General features: G+C 39.4%; 1 long non-coding RNA gene across 1 annotated transcript in view; it reads right to left on the reverse strand.

Moving 5' to 3' along the window:
* Window positions 1–15,360, reverse strand: part of LOC108308352 — a 45,963-nt gene extending 30,603 nt beyond the window's left edge. The window contains exon 1 of the long non-coding RNA XR_001826888.2: window positions 15,246–15,360. This is a non-coding gene — a long non-coding RNA (uncharacterized LOC108308352). The remainder of the gene's footprint in view (window positions 1–15,245) is intronic.
* Window positions 15,361–18,936: the final 3,576 nt, after the last annotated feature.

Consider the following 18,936-nt stretch of genomic DNA (forward strand, 5'->3'; position numbering starts at 1 on the left):
TTTTTTTTTTTTTTTTTTTTTTTTTTTTTACTTAGGATTGTCTTGGCTATGCGGGCTCTTCTTTGGTTCCATATGAAGTTAAAGGTGTTTTTTTCCAATTCTGTGAAAAAGTCATTGGTAGCTTGATGGACATAGCATTGACTCTATAAATTACTTTGGGCAGTATGGCCATTTTCATGATATTGATTCTTCCTAACCATGAGCATGGAAGGTTTTTCCATCTATTTGTGTCCTCTCTTATTTCCTTGGGCAGTGGTTTGTAGTTCTCCTTGAAGAGGTCCTTCACATCCCTTGTTAGTTGTATTCCTAGGAATTTTATTCTCTTTGTAGCAATTGTGAATGGGAGTTCACTAAAATTCTTAACAATTTTATCTTTGAATTTGTGTTTTGCAAGTGAAGTTCAATGTGACAAAGAACTGTGCTCTGGGGTTTGGAGTCTTGTCTCACACCCAGTCTTCACTCCTGCCTTCTTGCCAGAGTGAGTCCTCACCTGACTGCTCCCAAGCCCCAGCCCACCTGTCTTCTCCTTCCTCACTCTATAATCATTGCCACCCCCTACCCAGGCAGGGGCCTAGATGGGAGCTTGGGAAGAATCAAGAGTGAGTGCATATATCCATGGCATCTTTTGGACAGGCTTAGCAGTGGCTGTTCCCACTGTGAGCTAGCAGCAGCTTGGTGTGCATGGTGGGTGACCAGCAGAAAGCCACATCTCTGGAGTGGTAAACCTCTCAAATCTCCACCATTTCCCCGCTCCAATCAAAACACTGAGCATTACCCAGTGCAGAGGTTTAAAAATTTTTGGGAGTAACCCATCTGCTGTGAGATAGGGCTGTGGGTTTGTAGAAAGGGAGGTTTTTCATCAATTTTCTCAGACCCCACCCCGTCTAAGGCCTTGTGTTTCAATCCAGTGGCTGGTGAGAAGGGGAGACATTTGACCTAAGCTGTTGCTGTTTCTCTACTTAGTATATCTCCAAGTTTTTTCAACCATGTTTTGTAGTTTTCAATGTACAGTGTACAAGACTTGTACTTTGTTGTTAAAATTATTCTTTAATATTTTATTCTTTTCAATCCTACTGAAAATATGTTTTTGTGATTTCATTTCAGTTGTTCATTGCTACTGTATAGAAATATAATTATTTTGTATATTGCTCTTATATTCTGAAAACTTGCTGAACTCATTTATTACTTCTAGTTGTTTTTTGGTGACGTACTTAGGATTGTCTACATATAAGACCATATAATCTGCAAATAGAGATTTTTTTTTTTTTTTTTTTTACTTCTTTCTTTCCAGGCTGGTTGGCTTTTATTTTGTTTTATCACCAAATTCCCTTGGCTAAAACCCCCATTACAATGTTGAAAGGAGTGGTGAGAGAAAGCATTCTTTGCTTATTTCTGATCCTAAACGCAAAACTTTCAGTCTTTCACCAATGAGAATGATGTTAGTTGCGTTATTGGTTTTTTAATAGATGACCTTTAATCAGGTTGAGAAAATGTCCTTTATTTCTAGTTTGCTACCATTCTCTATTGTTAGTTGTTGGAATGTTTATCTCATATGGCCAGCTTGAGGCACCTCCCCCAAGAATAAGCCAACAAATACAAATTGAGAATCTTGGTGGTTTTGCATAGGAGTTAAATGCTCTGATATTTCTATTTAAAATTATTATTGCAGAATACGAAGATTAATGAAAAAATCGTAGTAATAATTATTTAAAATTTTTAGTTTACTTAGAACAACAATGAATAGCAAACAAAGAGCACCATGATAAGTTGAGAGTGAAAGTGGAAAAAAGGAAACGCTTTATGTGTTCCTTTAATGACATATTTTTCCTGTTCTTTAAACAAAGAGAGTCACATTTTCACCTTTCACTGGGTCCTAAAAATTAGATAGTTGGTCTTCCCCTTAAAATTGTACAAATGTATTCATTTGCAGCACTGGAGTGGGACCCGTTTTCTTCTTTGGCAGGAACATGTACGCTGTGAACATTGCTTTTCTAAGACGGAGAAAGGAAAATATAGGGCTAAGCATCTTCAATTCTCCTCAAGATCACCAATCAGCTGAATTACTACTTCCTGCCCCTTCTACCACTGCCCTTCCAGGAGTGAGCAAAAGGATGGAGAGAGGACACAAGTGTTGCATTAATGCACACCCTGTACATAAGAGGAAACACCAGGAGCAGGAAGTATGCCTTTCCCCTAAATGAGGGAATTCTCACAGGATGAGATATGGGTCACAAATAAATATATATTGCATCAAATGGAACCTCTTCAAATGAACCATCCTTGATTTAGCTGACTTTGGTGGAAGTAGCAGAAAGGTTCAGAGCCAAGTTAAGATAAATAAATGAATATTTCCTTGTTTATAAAATAAATTTATCATTATTTTACTCACATTCAGTTGACCCACCAAAGTAATAAAAGAAAAAAATAAATAATGTCTGAGATTCAATTAGATCACTGGGATATTCATTTTCCTATTTAAGTCTCCTTATCAATACTGAAATCAAGAACATAACTTGTTTCAAGCTAGGAAGACAACTCAACTACCATTTGATTTTTGCAGTATATCATATTATAATAGGCAAAGTCATCACAAAACCTTTACAAGTAAAGTTATCATCAATGCAACTTTTCTAAAAGGAGGTTGAGTAGATATTTTTTGTTTAGATGTCTTTGTCTCTCTCTGAAGCCCTCATAGTGAAAAGAAGAGAGGTTCTTGAACCATTTTCTGGACCTAAGATTTAACTCTTGTCATCTTCTACAATATTTGACCTATTGCCTTTAAACTCAAAATGGTCCTATTTTCATTTACTTAAGGCATAAAATGTTACTTGGCTTTTATTCACTACTTAATTTGAATTTGTGGCAATCAAATGGTTTTCAATGATAATCACAATGCTTGTGTTTTATAGCAAGCTATTTTTTTAAATTAATGTGTTTCCCTACTGAAAAGTATTTTTATTTTCATTTTTAGTGAGTTACATCCTAATGTAAAATGAAAATGTGACAGATGCAAACTTCATTCTTTGCCTCTTTCTAAATTTTTTTATTTTTATGTATATAATAGTTGTACATCTGTATGTACATAATAGTTGTACATATTTATGGGGTACATATGAATCATTGATACAAGCATACCATATGTAATAATCAAATCAGGGTAACTGATCCATTTCCTCAAGCATTTATCTTTTTTGGGGGGTTAGGACCGTTTCAAGTCCACTTTTCTAGTTATTTTGAAACACACAAAAAATTTGTTTTTAACTAGTCACCTTATTGAGCTACCAAACACTAGCTCTTATTTCTTCTACTTAAAAAACAAACATTATCTAAATGAATAACAATTGATAAAAGAAAAACAAAGGGCTCCTTCTTCCCCATACACTCCCATGTCCCATAGCCTTGGGGCATCCTTGCTGAAAACATACCTAAAGGAGTGTGGTCCTTATTTCATTTTCTCACTGGCTTAGGCAAGGCATTGAATGATCAATAAAATGTTAAGAAAATTCTTCGGTAGATGAGGGGGTGATGGATGCAGCAAACCACCAGGGCACATGTATACCTATGTAACAAACCTGCACATTCTGCACATGTACCCCAGAACTTAAAGTATAATATATATGAAAAAAAGAAAATCACTTAACTTTTAGGATTCTAGCTATGATTAAGTGACATAATTTTAAAGTGTGCAATATTATAGTTACCCAATGTTCAGTACTCAATAAATAATAGTTATTTTTATTTCCTCTGGAATGGAAGTAAACTGGAGAGAAAAAAAGAGGAAAACAATGAAGATGACGAAGGAAAGCAATAGCAACAGAAAGGCTAGTGCTCAGGTGGAAGCTGCTGAGGAATTTCTTAAGTGGACGTTGCTACAGTGTGAATAGGATTTATCCTCACCAAATGTCATGTTGAAGCTTGGCCCTCAATGACTTGGTGTTGGGAGGTGATGCCTTTTAGAGGTAATTAGAGCCTTATGTTGGATTAATGTCTTTATTTTGGGATTGGGTTAGTTTTCATGGGAAAGGAGTAGCTCCCTTGATAATAGGCTTTTCTATGGCCAGGCTGCCTCTCCTGTTTGCTCTCTTTGCACATGCTTGTTTCCCATTTCACTTCTCCACCATGCTATTATGCAGCATGAGGCTCTCATCAGAAGCCGCCACACATAGCTGCTCAATCTTGGACTTGCCAGCCTGCAGAACAGGGAGCTAAATAGATCTCTCTTCCTTACAAATTATCCAATCTCAGATATTCTGTTATAGCAAAACAAAACAGACTAAGACAGAAGTGAACAATGCTACAGATAGAGATTGGAAATGAACATTCTCCTTTCCAAAGTGCATTATCTTCTACTGGCTTCCCACCCTACTGCTAATCTGGAACACACAGTATTGAGGGAACAAAAACAGAGGATGTAAAAAGTGAAAGATATGAGTCAGTAAGCAAGGGAAAATATGAGACAAGAGAAGAAAGAGAAGACATAAATAAAATTTAAAAGTATAGAGGAAAATTAGGACAATAAAATAATAAAGAAAAGGTTAACCAGTTTGGGTAGTAATACAGATTAGCAGGCATAGGACCACCAACTTTTTTTATTAATTCAAAAAAACAGGCAGAGCTTAGTTCTGTTAGTTTTGACCTTTAAGTTTTGAGATTTTTTTAAAGGTTTGTGAGTAGGCTAAATCATGACAAATGCCTAATTTAAAATTGATTTAGCTGCCAATCCCCTCTCCTGTGAGAACCAGCTGCCAACTCTGGTCTAAGACAAATAAAAATACTTGGATTAATTCATTCAACAACAGAAAAACATGTCTCTTTTCTGGTACATTGGAAATAAAATAAATAAGCTCTGCTAAGGAGACCCATATAAAGGGAGAAGCCTTTTTAGGAAATGATTGGGTCAGGGTCTCCACTGTTGAAAACTAGGGGGAACTGAAGGTAGCAATTCTTGATTGAAAACATGATTCAAGCATTGGTCCAAGTGGGCTTTTTAGGGATCACATGTGTTGGACACTATTCCGTATCAACTATTTTATTTCCAGAACGCAGTGACTGGAAAGGTTTCTCATTCCAACCAATGATTAAAAAAAAAACCAAAAAACAAAAAACAAAAAAACACATGGTATACCCCTCTGATCCCATGCTAGCAACCCTTCTGGGAACAACTTACAAGATATGACAGCTTTGCAACAAAGCACTATTAACTCTCTCCTTTTGTTGCTCTTCTCAGTGAGGCTCTTTAGAGGGTGCAAATACCTATTTTGTAGAAGAGACTTTAACACTGTGCATAGCAAATACAAACAGCAAAGTTATTCTAACAAACTATGTAAGCCAGTGAGTGTCCTTCTCTTTGATCCATTTTGTGTGTGTGTGTGTGTGTGTGTGTGCGTGCACGCGCGCACACGCCTAATTGTTGGCAGACCAATAAAGCTCACAGCCTGTGGCACAGAAAGAAAGAGGTGCAAGAAGCCTGCAAGTTTATGCTGTCAGGAAAGGATTTCTGGATTTCTAGCTCTAAAGGATTTGAATCCCCTGCCTGCTTTGGGAAAGTCTCCTGTTTGTGTTGGGGGAGTCGCAGGGCAGACTTCCATTACAGAAATTGAGAGATGTTGTTGCCATAAACACTCCAGCACCTTTCTCAGGCTTGTTACATGCCATTCACTCATTCCTTCATTCAGTAGATATTGATGAAACACCCCTGACTCAGAGCTGGGGAACACATGAGGCCTGGGAAGGCAGTATGCTAGGATTTGTCTTAGGAGATGAAAAGGTCATGGATGTGAGTAACCCAGGTATTAGAGCCAATGTTAGAAGAATAAATTAGAGTCAGTGTTAGGACAATATAACAGTAAAGAAAAGTTTAAATATTTTAGGACATAATACAAACTAGCAGGCAAAGGAGCACTAACCCTCAGAAAGTTTTGGGTCCGTGTCCTAGACCTTCCATTTTCTAATACCTCCTTGGGAGTGCCATTAACTTCCATGAAGTTCAGACAGAGAACAGTGCTCACCTCACAGGGTTATTATGAGCCTTAAATAAGATAATGCTTTACCTAGCCCATTATTGCCTGTCTCATAGTAACTATTATTAGTATTTTAATAGTCTAATGTTAAAGCACATCTCTTTCTTCAGACCCCTAAATTAAAATAAAGAAGTATAACTGTTATTGCAAGGGATAATCTCATATTTAGTAAATATCTCTGGGGATCATTCTAAGGGAAGAAGTTGAGCCCAAGGCAACTTTGCCAAAAGATCTTGATCTTTGAATGTCCGATAGTGACTTACGTTCATTAAAAAAAAAACTGTCTTATTGGCCAGGTGTGGTGGCTCATGCCTGTAATCCCAGCACTTTGGGAGACTGAGGCAGATGGATCACCTGAGGTCAGGAGTTCGAGACCAGCCTGGTCAACATGGTGAAACCCCATCTCTACTGAAAATACAGAAAATAGCAGAATGTGGTGATATGTGCCTGTAATCCCAGCTACTCAGGAGGGTGAGGCAGGAGAATCACCTGAGCCCAGTAGGCAGAGGTTGCATGAGCTGAGATAGTGCCACTGCACTCCAGCCTGGGCAACAAGAGCAAAACTCCATCTCAAAAAAAACAACCCCACCACAACCCAAAACTGTCTTGTTCCCACTGTATTGCCTGGTGCTTTGTGAATATAAACTGATCCCCAGAGAGACTGATGCCCACTCTCTTAAATTCTGAGAGAAGCCCAGTGCCCCCATCCGAGACCACTTTACCATGTCCAAGACTTTCCAGACTATTTGAGAGCCAAGCATTAGCGAACCTCAGAGCTGAAAGGAGCTTTGAAGGTTATCAACTTCAGGTCTACTCCATTGCATGAGCCGAACCATGTAGCAAGTAAGAGACATTGGAGAGGCTGCCTGTGGATGATCGTTTAGTAAATGGGAAAAACAATGATGCCATTTGGGGGCTTCCTGTGTTGATGATGGCTGAGCATCAGAGACTGTGGGATTGGTGAAGGGGATGACTGGCCAGCCTGCTGGCTCTTGGAATTAACTATGAAATGGTAGGAAAGTGTCAAGAACTCCATTGCTTTCGCCATCTGTATGGTATTAAGACATATGCATTCGCTTTGTGTGTATTATTTGGAAATACATTTCTACATATACATTTATGTAGAGTGTTAGCAGTAACAGCCACAAAAAGGTTCCAAGAAGTAGTGATCAGAAGGCAAGGTCTCCAAACTGTCTCCAAAGCCAAGATGAAGGAAGAGGATGAAGTGCTTTTCCAAAATAATGAATAATAATAATAATGGTCATAATAACCAGCTACTAGACCAAGAAGCAAAGGGTTAAGTGGTGTTGTTCATTGTCACATGATGCTGGGAAAGAGCTGAGCAGGAACCTCAGGGATCCAGGGATTGGGAGGAGGCACATCTTGCCTGCACATGTGGCCTCTACCACAAACACTTCAAAGTGCCTCCTCAGACCGACATAACATTCTGACGCCGACTGTAAATGCCCTTGACACGCAGAGTGGAAAATATCAAACACTCCAACAGTCCCCCAAATGCAGTGTCTCTGTACTGGGAAAAGCCTTAATGAGCCTGCAGTGAAGGGAGGGAGGGGGGTTTGAGGGTAGGGCTCAGAGCCAGAAAGAGGGGAGGAGGCGTAACGGGTGGTTCTGATTTAAGGCTTGTACTGATAACATGCCGGCATGTGCAACTGGGCTCAGGCCACTGTGAATCTAAATGCCCTAGGACCTTGCAGAACAGCCCAAGCATCAACTCCAGGCCTTGCTGAGTCAAGACCCTACTGAGACTGTTTCCCTTTGCACATTCCAGAGCATATGACTCTTAAGTGGAAGAATTTCCTGGCCCACAGAGCTACACTTTTGCTGCAAAGGAATCTTTGTACCCAGTTTTCTCTTGCATGGTTCCCCTCTATTCTTATTGATAATACTTTGTGACGCTGTCCTCTCTTTGGTAAATTTTAATGACAGAAAACTTAAGAAGCTCTTTCATCCCATGAAAGCCTACTTGCTTTTCTGTAAAGAGGGGGTCTTTCCAGGGGGTCTGTTTAAATCATCTCCTAGAAAATGCTCTACAGAATCAGTAGGTTAGTCCAGACAATGTGGAAGCAAAGGGTGTGTCCTTGCTTAATATCTCATCTTCTTTCCAATGTATTATTGGAACCAACCCATGTGCTGGGTTGGTTCATTCATTCATTCTTTAATTTGCTCACTACTTCTGAAACACTGGGGTACATAAAATTCATAAGATATCACTATATAATAGGGGAAGGGGGCAAATAAAAATTAATTACAAACCAGTGTGTACAGTGCTACAATAGAGGCCTGTTACAATGTGCCAGGATCACAGGGAAGAAAGTGACTATGTCAGCTTTAGGCACTGGGAACCCTTCCTTTAGGGGACTATATTTAAGCTGGGCTTTCACAAATTGGTGGGATTTCACCAGGCAAAAGAAGCAGCCAACAAAAAGACATAGGAGAGAGCGAATCATGGTGAATTTGGTGAAGGATGAATTTTGTGTGGTTGAGTAGAGAATATGACAGCAACAGTGATAGATAAAGCTAGAAAGGGCATATGTGCCAGGCTAGTGCCTTCATTACAAAGTCTAAAGAGTTTAATGTAGAGCTCTGATTCAATGATAACTGTGTTTTAGAAGGGCGCATTTAGTTTTGGAGTGAAAGACGATCAGAAGATCAGGAAAGGTGAAAGGCTGGAGGCTTACTGTATGTGACAGGCTCTGTAAGTCTGAAGAACATCATTTGCACACTTATATTTGAACAAATAACTTCTATTTGTTCCCAGGTCTGCTAAACTCTCTTGGTACTGCTGCTTCCAGCTCCTTAAAGATGTAGCATATAAATTAATAGTGTTCTCAAGGCACTCTTTTGACCTCTGTTTTAGTCTTTCCAGATCATGTGTTCCAGGAGAGAGAACTTCGGGAAGTCATCAAAACCACTGGTCCATTATAGAGCTACACCCCAGGGGGAGTATGGAGGATGAAGTCCAGCCCCGTGAGAGCTTGAACACATTCTTACATAAACACAAAGCAAATGGGAAATTTTAGCCAGAAAAATGTACTGACTTAAAATGTATTCTGTTACTAAGCTTATATCAAATAGGCCCAAGGGGACCTGTCAGAAATTTTCTTGCAAATTATGTTTACGTGTTTTTAGATGGTGTTTGGGTGGTTACAGTTCTTCTAGTATAGTAACCTGGGAACAGTAGATAAGTGACTAATAAAACATGGTAATGGAATCCCTTGTGTTAGGTTCTAAAGTTTTTACCTCTTCAGGGAATAAAGAGGAATTAACCCATGAACAGGAAGGGCTCTGGAAGAAAAGAAGCAGTTGTCAGTGTTGGGTTTTTTGTTTGTTTACAAAATTTTAATTGTCATTGATGGAGAAAAGACCCCAGAATAAAAGGATTCATTTGATTGATTAAACCCAGCAGATTTTATATAATTTAAAAATAACTAGTTGGATCTGCTCTAAAAATATTAAATCTTGTTTCTCTCCACAGAAAGACTGTCAGTATTCAAAAGTCATTGCTTCATCTCGAATATTGGCTCCGATTAAAAGTCTTTAGACAGGACTCAGTTATTTGTTACTGGAAGCTTATATAGCTTGGTCTGCAGGCACTGACCATACTGAACATGCACTTTCGATCTATCCGTCTATCTAACCATCTCTACCATGTATAGAATACCAAACAGTGTGCTGAGATCTTCATATGCATTGTGTTATATTAGCCAGTCTTACAACAACCCCACAAGATCAGTCCTACTAGTAACCCCATTTTACATGTAAGGAAATTGAAGGCTCAGAAGGATTAAGTTAACGTGCACCAAGTTAACTTGAAGCTCCCAAGGAGTAGAAATGAGATCCCAATCTAGATCTGACTCCATTATGCTATCTAACACACTGATATTTCTAAAGAAGGACACTAAAAGCTGTTATCTGAGTATTAGGGCAGAGAAAGGGAACTGAATTTGGTTTAACATAATCAAGTAGCTTGCGTGATTAAGGGGTAGAACCAAAAACTCATCTCCCTTGTCTTTGGTCTGGGCTTTGCTTTTGACCCTCTAGAGCACAGGAAGCAGGGGACTGTTATCCCTGTGTCTGGAGTTGAGTCTCCAGGTCACCTGGCAGAGCCGGACAAAATCGCCATTTCAGCAAGCTCAAGGTCTGAAAGCAATTATGCTAGGCCTAAAAATAAATGAGCTGCAAGTAAAACAGAATTTAATTTTTGTCTAATTTATAAATTCCCCCTGCTTTTACAAAGATACCAAGCTCTTACATGTAGAAATTCTGTGTTTTAGTGAAGGGAAGTGAATTACAAGGATTTTATTCCTCAATGAAGCTGCCCCTGCCAGACAACTTTTCTGTGAGCTCATTGCACAGGCAATTTGCCCTTGTGCACTTGGCACCTTGCTCATCTCTTAATTTAAATGGTCCAGGTGGGTGAGCAGAGCTCCTTAAGGCCCTCCTTGCTCTCTGCCACTGAGGCAAGAGAACAGCCTTTACTGAAGTTCCCCTCTCCCTGCTCTCACTCCTGACAATAGAAGAGGAAAACATAAAACCATAAATTTGGTTTTTGTGAGTGTCTTCATGTGGCAACCAGCCTTGAAAGGAGCCTGAACAAATGTTCTGCTTCCTCCTGCACATGAGCTAACAACCTTCAAAGCCAGTAAGAAATAATTCCCAGGTTGCATGAAAAGAGTAGGGTGACAGGTGAATTTGTTCCTCATTGGGTTCCAACAGAGATCCTGAATCCAGCCAAGACATTGGAAATCTTCGTCATCCTTTGAATGGAAGCAGCAGGTCCCTTGAAATGGCATAATGTCAATGTTTTAGATTGGAACAGAAAATTTGGATGGCAAGAGGACATGATTATCTGGATGTGCTAAAGGCACCTCATCATTTCCTTGCAAAAATATTACCTTGACCACATGTCTTTTATCAGTGAATGATTCCATCACATACCGAGACATCCACATTGGAACCCTACATTCTTTTTCAACCTTATCTCCCAGTTAAGTCCTGTTGTTTTTCTCCTAAATATCTCTGTTCTCTATCTTCTTCTCTTCACAACCACTGTCAATTGTCCAAATCCTCTTAATCTCAGCATCCTCACCCATCCTCCAGAGAGATGCTTATAATCAAGGAATAGTAATTATCATTATAGCTAACATTTAATATGGGCTCACTAGGTGCTGGGCACTGTGCTAATAACTTTACCTCTATCCTTTTATTTACTTTGATAATAGCACATGCTGCTCTACAGTTTTTAATGATTTCCTTCAAAGAAGAATAAAATTGCATTCTTTAATAGAGTGTAATGATCTGGCCCACTCCTGACCATGATTCACCTCCTGCCACTGTCACCCTTTCACTTGGCACCTGCATGATCAGGCACTACTCACAGCTCCCTTCACACACTCTCATTTTCTGTGCTTTTAGACATGCTGGCCCTTGTACCCTACTTGCACCCTCCCCCTCAACTTTGAACCTCTGGTACAGGATCACTTTCTTAGATGACACAGTTTCACCATTGCACACCTTAGAGAATAGTAAGATGAATATTTTGGAACTTTACTACTAAACTTCATTGCCACAAATTCTCAGTGTCCTCAACATACTATGGATTCTATATTCAGACAATCTATGCTAAAAGGAAGGCTTTAGATAACTGTTACAAAACCCAAATCACAATTTTTGCTAACAATCAATATTTAATCGGCCAATCTGGTGATGGGGTTTGTGAAAACACACTTCTTACATGGCAAATTTTGCAACCAGATTCTCTTTAGAACAGGGCTCTTTGTCTGTTTTATTTCATGCTTTTTTCCCACTTCCTAGGACTAAACCTAGCATATTTTAGGCACTTGAATATTTATTTTGTTGATACCAAAAGACACTTTTATGGCTATAATAAAAATCTGGATATATATACTTAATTTTTCCCCACATTTTAGTTTTCATTTTTGATGATGATGAAAGTGTAAACATTTCTAAAAAGAAATTTAGCAATATGTATCACGACCCTAAAATAATGTATACGCTTTTTGGCAGAGACTGCAAACTGCCTACTCAATATCTATTTCCCTCTTCTTTACTAAGAGAAAGAAGTACTTCTCTACTACAGAAATCCTTCATGATTGAGAGGGAAAGGTGTCCAGCTAAACTTCTACATTTCCCAGCCTCCTTGCACCTAAGTATGGCTGTGTAACTGAGTTTTTATGGCTAGTGAGATGTAAGTGAAATTCTTGCGAAGGTCTCCCAGGAAATCTCCTTAGAAGGTGGACAGAACATTGATGAAACTTTGCTTCCCCGTCCTTCCTGAAGTCTAAAACTAAGGTTAGATGGCCAAATCCTTTGCAGTCGTCTTAGACTCATTGAGTCAAAAAGGGTTTATTACAGGCTGTTGGAAATATACAGAAGTTTTAAATGGGCTGTGAAGCTTACCAAGCTGGGGAGTACTGGCCAAGGACTGCATGCAAGGGAGATGATGTTCTGAGGCACATCCCTCTGCCATGGCCTTATTGCTCACCACTTGGTATTTATGACAGGAGAATTTCAACTCATCTTAAAGAACCCAGGCTCCTCCTCCTCGACACCATCCTTTCCAGAGGATCTCGCCTTTCTCTACTTGCCCACCACCTCCCAAACTCCTTCTGCCTCCAAGACTTGCAGCAGTGTGTGTGCATGGAGGAAATCAAATCCCCTTAGAACCTGGAGCTACCAGGAGATCTGGAAAGTATCATTCTCCTTTCTACTTTTCCAGTCTCTGAAGTACAGAAAGACACAAGCAAAGGGGACTGGAGCAGGTGTTGAGAGAACCAGTATGAGGCATTTGCCACTCTCTCAACTCAGTGTCACCTGCAGTTCTTTGTGTCAGGGCTGTTGTTCCGAATCAGCAGGGATATCCAGCAGTGGGAATAAATAGTGAGGTTTGTTTCATGCATGTTATGCTGAGGGAGAAAAAGTTACAGAGTCCAGGAAAGAGAGGCATTTAGAAGACCTCAAAAAATGACAGGAAATATCAATTACTGGCTAGACATAGTCAATTCAATAATTCTGGGGAATCACATCTTCTAGCTGGCCTCCTGCTCTGACCATTGTTTCCTTTTCTGCACAATAATCAATATGATTGTGATAAAAGTCAAGGCACATCAAATTTCTCTTCTGCTCAAAACTCCCCAAAGACATGCCTGATAAGCCACAATCTGCACCCCCCTTGCTCCCTTCTGGACCTCATCTCCCACCTCCTCCCAATGCGCTTCCTTTTGGCCACTGCAGCCTTTGTTTCTCCACTGTTCCAAGTACTCTCCTTAGGCCTTTGCTCTGCCGCTTTGACTGGAATACTCTCCCAGGGTATCTGTGTGGGCTTCTCCTAGGTGACCTTTTCAGGGAGGACTTCACTGGCTACCCATCCCTTATTTAAGCTTCCTCTATCCACCAACTTTCTATGTCTGTTCCTCTTTATTTTTTTCTTTGCACTTATTGCCTCCAGTGTACCATATATTTCAGACATTTGTCTTATTTACAGATCATCTCTTCCCACCTCCTAAAATAGAAGTCCAATGCAGGTAGAGATCACTCTGTCCTTTCTTCATCATTGTCTCCAAAGAAACTAGAGCAGTGCCTGGCACATGAGAAGTGCTTCATAGATACTTGTTGAATGGATGAATAAATTAATTTACTGGTTAAATTAAAAAGCCATCAGACTGATGACAAATTTTTCCATAGAGGGATCTAATGTAAGTGGGATTTCTAAGGAGACAGAAAAGGAAATTTTCTAACTCCCTCTTCCTTCCAGAGTTCCCTGGGGCGAGGACTGTGGTCGGGGCTGTCTGCCAGCCACCCTCTGTAAGAAACCCTGGAGCTGACATAGTTTAGCTGTTGCTGGGAAAGAACACTGGCTAGGGCGCCAGGAGAGCAGACTGCAGCCTTGCCTCTACCCTTCCCACTCATATGGCCCCTGATTTTACTGTTGGAGAAATAGGATTCTGTAGGCTCGCTTCTACTTCCTTCCATGGTGTATTGGCCATGAAGGAACGATTCACTGATAAGAGATTTATCCTCCATGAGTGTAACTCCAATGCTTAGGGGCTACATTTTTAGCCTTTGAATTTCCTCCAGAAAGGCTCATGGCTGTAAAATTCTTTCTTTCCACCCCATTAAGTGGGGTCACATCCCCTAGGCTGTGGCCTTCTGCAGGCTTATGCTGACACTACAGGCCCACAGGGCTACCCATGGCCTGCCTCTTTAGGACACGGCATCTCTTCTGCTGCTGCAATCTTGCTGTCCAACCTCCGTTGCTTCCCTAAATACACAAGCTTTCCCTGCACCTTTCACAGGAGTGTCTTGAAGGAATCCAGGAACATTTTTCTTTAACCTGCCTGAGATTTGTTTTGGCAGGGGTTCTGAAGGCTGAAGTCTTGAGAGATTTGGGCTCTGTTAAATTATAGACATAAGTTCAGTGAAGTAAATAGCTCAGGCAAAAATTGGAGTACCCTCTCTGTTATTTCTGTGCTTGAAACTCTACCCATTCTTCAAACCTGACTCTAGAACTGTCTTCATCCACGAAGCCTTCCCAGGTCACCATAAGGAAGGGCATCCTACTCTCCCAGTGGCTGGGTGGCAGCACAGAATGGAAAAAGAGCCAGGCTGATCAGATCCCAGGTCCTGTTAGCAGGTAACCTCAACAGTTCTCAAACTTCCCTGAGCCTCCGATTTCTCAGCTTTAAGCAATGACAGTGACAATATACTGCATACTTGAAAATGCTAAGACTGTAATTTTAAATGCTCTCACCCCCTAAAATAAGTATGTGAGTTCATGGATATGTTAATTAGCTTGATCTAACCATCTACAATGTGTATATACATCACAACATTATGTTGTGCACCATAAATAGATACAAATTTTGTCCATTAAAAACAATTTAAAAATAATGACAGTGAAAATAATAGTACCTAACATTTATCAAGGGCTTAAGCCAGGCACTGTGCTAGATACATTACATTGTCTGTTTTAATCAATCATCTTTTACAACCCTGTGAGATGAGGTATTTTATTATCCCTTCTTTATATATGAAGAAGCTGAGGGTAAATGGGATGATAATTTATACCTCATTGGGTGCTTAAAAATCCATGTATCCTATCATAAGGTAAGCACTCAATAAATTTAAGCTCCTTCTCCATCATACCCACTAAACCAATTTGTATATGTTATTTTCAACACTTACCATATATTGTCTTATATAGTGATATACAGTACAGTTCCATACTGATTAGAGTATACAGGACAGGAGATGATGGTTAGAGGCCTGGGCTCCTGCCCTTGGACATGTTACTTCATCTTTATGCACCTCAGTCTCTTTCACTGTAAGATGGGAATAAGACTGTTACTCTAAGGATTCATTGAAATAATATATGAATATAGTCTAAAATAATGCCTGGGATACAGTAGCTATTATTACTGCTATTATTTATCATTAAAGTTAAAATACATGTCACTTTTTGTTCAAAGTTTTCTGAACAATAAGATAAGTCTGTTCCATGTTTGTAATCCTGTTTGGGACTTCATCCTATGCCTTGGATGCTATGAAATTATTTCTCAAAGTGCATCCAAAGGGACATCTGCATCAGAATGTCCCAAAAGCTTGTTAAAAGGAAGTGTCTTGTGTATCTCCCCAAAGCAAATGAGTCATGATCTCAGGCAGTGATCCAAAATTTTGTATTTTAACAATCTCTTCAGGTGAGTCTCATGGACACTGAAGTGTGAAGACCATTTTACTAGGAGCACCAAATATTTGTGAATGAAATAAGCAAATGGGCATATGATTAAGCTACTGCTAATAACTTTAGTTATTGGTTACTGGTTTTGCTCCTGACATAGAATTTTTTACTTCAGTTGCTCATTTGGCTTTTCCTTGTCCCAAATCTTCCTTTAGCCCATTTCCTTGGATAGATGGGATAGCTTTCTATTTAGGTACAGGTCTTCCTTAGGCTCTAAAAATTTCCTGGGAGTTTTTATACCCCAGCTGATTCATTGACAAGATGTGCATAGACTTATGCACACTCGGGGTTTTGGCCTCTGAGTATCATCCTGAAGTTCTATTAAGACAAGTTATATTGATGAAGGATATAAGAAAACAAATACCTCAAAACTTTCAAAATACTATAATAATAATTTTCATTGGCATTTAGGTCTTTTTGACCTGAACATTTTAGCCAAGGGAAGAACAAAAACTTGAGTCACATGAAGCATATCAATTATATACATAGGTATTCTGGATTTCTTTTTATACCAACTAGATGTTTTTAAAGGATACTTTTTAAAGCATCACTAAAGTAAAAGATTATTGTTCTATAAAGACATGTCATGCCAACATTTCAGTAGAACACTACTCCTTTAAAAATAAAAGAGAGGAAAGACAGGATAGTGATGTGGTCAGCAGAGTAATAAATTAGATTCACCTGGCAGAGTTCATTCTTCAGGTCTGAGGAATGTAAAAGAACACATTTCTAGTGAATGAAAAAAAAATCCACAGAAAAAGAGACCAGTTGCAAAACATGAAAGGAGAGGTTACAGTCTCAAAACCCTGACTCCAGCACAAACAGCATTCCAGGTTAAGAGTCATACTCCCTGGGTAATTTCTATACCAAATATGCAACATTTTACAAGTCAAACAAAAGCTGTCAAGCCCAACAAAGCCCAAGCTAGTTTAATTTCCCCCACAAAAAGGAAGACAGTAACAACCTAGAATTGAACACTGTTTTTTTATTAATGATGCCTATATATTAAGTTTTTAGTTGAGTTGGATAGTAAAAAAACTACACACTAAAATGACTTCTTCCAGAAGGTAGTAATTGTCATATGCTAAAAAGCTCACCCTAAAGTTCTATAGCATTTGCATGGTATCAGCTCTAGCAAGTTTCTCACCTCTTCATGCTTTAATTTCTTCATCTGCAAAGTTAGAAAAAGAATTGTGCCTATTATGTGGTTGTGAGGATTCTATATTATAATGCCCATAGAGCTCTTAACACAATTCATTGTATATCATAAGACCTTAATCAAAACTAGTTTTATATTTATTTTATTTTTTATTGCATTTTAGGTTTTGGGGTATATGTGAAGAACATGCAAGATTGTTGCATAGGTACACACATGGCAGTGTGACTTGCTGCCTTCCTCCTCTTCACTTATATCTGACATTTCTCCCCATGCTATCTCTCCCCAACTCCCCACCCCCTGCTGTCCCTCCCCTATTTCCCTCCAACAGACCCCAGTGTGTAGTGCTCCCTTCCCTGTGTCCATGTGTTCTCATTGTTCAACACCCGCCTATGAGTGAGAACATGTGGTGTTTGATTTCCTGCTCTTGTGTCAGTTTGCTGAGAATGATGGTTTCCAGGTTCATCCATGTTCCTACAAAGGACACAAACTCATCGTTTTTGATGGCTGCATAATATTCCATGGTGTATATACACCACATTTTCCCTGTCCAGTCTATCATCGATGGGCATTTGGGTTGGTTCCAGGTCTTTGCTATTGTAAACTGTGCTGCAATGAACATTCGTGTGCATGTGTCCTTATAGTAGAACGATTTATAATCCTTTGGATATACACCCAGTAATGGGATTGCTGGGTCAAATGGAATTTCTATTTCTAGGTCCTTGAGGAATCGCCACACTGTCTTCCACAATGGTTGAACTAATTTACACTCCCACCAACAGTGTAAAAGTGTTCCTTTTTCTCCATATCCTCTCCAGCATCTGTTGTCTCCAGATTTTTTAATGATCACCATTCTAACTGGCATGAGATGGTATCTCAATGTAGTTTTGATTTGCATTTCTCTAACGATAATCATACAAGATTTAGCTTGGAAACAAAGACGTCCATCTGTACTGGAATGAATAATCTTTGTTTATGAACCTAATAATAATAATGAGATACGATGTGTAGTCCTAGCAGGGGAACTAAAGCTCACATGGAAACTGAAGAAGAACATGGAAGTAAGTCCAATTATCTGAACACTGAACAGCAGGAAGTGTTTGATATATTTTAGTTGGACATAGCGAGCTGTAAAGGAGATGGTACTTTTAAACAGGACTCATGTCATCAAGAAGTTTCTATGCCAACAATAATTCATCATATATTTAGGAAATAGTGCCAAATGCAACCCAGATTATCTGAGTTGTAATTTCTAGGGATAATGGTCATCTGTTAACTCCCTTGCCTCTGAGATACACAAAACACTAAATATGAATTTGTATGTTTTCACAAGTTACATTGTAATGGTGAGGGAGTGGGTAATATTAGTTTCTGTTTTCCATTGGACAGAAAGAGGTTCAAGAAGATAAAACTGCTTTCATAGAGTCACTCAATTGAAATAGAAACTCCATCTCTTAACACCAAATTTCAACTTAACTTATGTAAAACTCACTGCTTTCACATGGGCTTAGAGTGTACAGTAGCCCTGATTTCCTTTGGTTTCATGTTCAAGAGTAATAACTCATAAATTTAAACCAATTCCATGGTTTGTCCTATCACTGGATATGGTTTACGGTGTTTTTCTTTGCAGCTTCTAAGAAAATGTGATGCAGGTGTGAGTCTCATGCTGGGCAGGATTAGAAGGCAGTGCACTCATGGGGGCTCTCGGGACCCACACCTTTGGTTTTCCATTACAAGCAGGTGCACCAAGCTGGGATCAAATACAAGATCTGAGAGAGAAAGGCCTGCATTCCAGGAAGCAGCCTCACCTGCCAAGCAGGATGCTGCAAGGTAGTTGGGTGAAACTTGAGGATCATAGAGATGGCTCTCCTGAAAGGAGCTCCCATCCATGGGGAAGTTTTATATATGGAAAATGTGTGTCAGAGTTTGAGATGATGACCAGTCAAGATAAGAGCAGTACGGTAGAACAGTCTGCTATAATA

This window comes from Cebus imitator, unplaced genomic scaffold, assembly GCF_001604975.1.
Source record: "Cebus imitator isolate Cc_AM_T3 unplaced genomic scaffold, Cebus_imitator-1.0 Scaffold84, whole genome shotgun sequence".
Lineage (NCBI taxonomy): Eukaryota > Metazoa > Chordata > Mammalia > Primates > Cebidae > Cebus > Cebus imitator.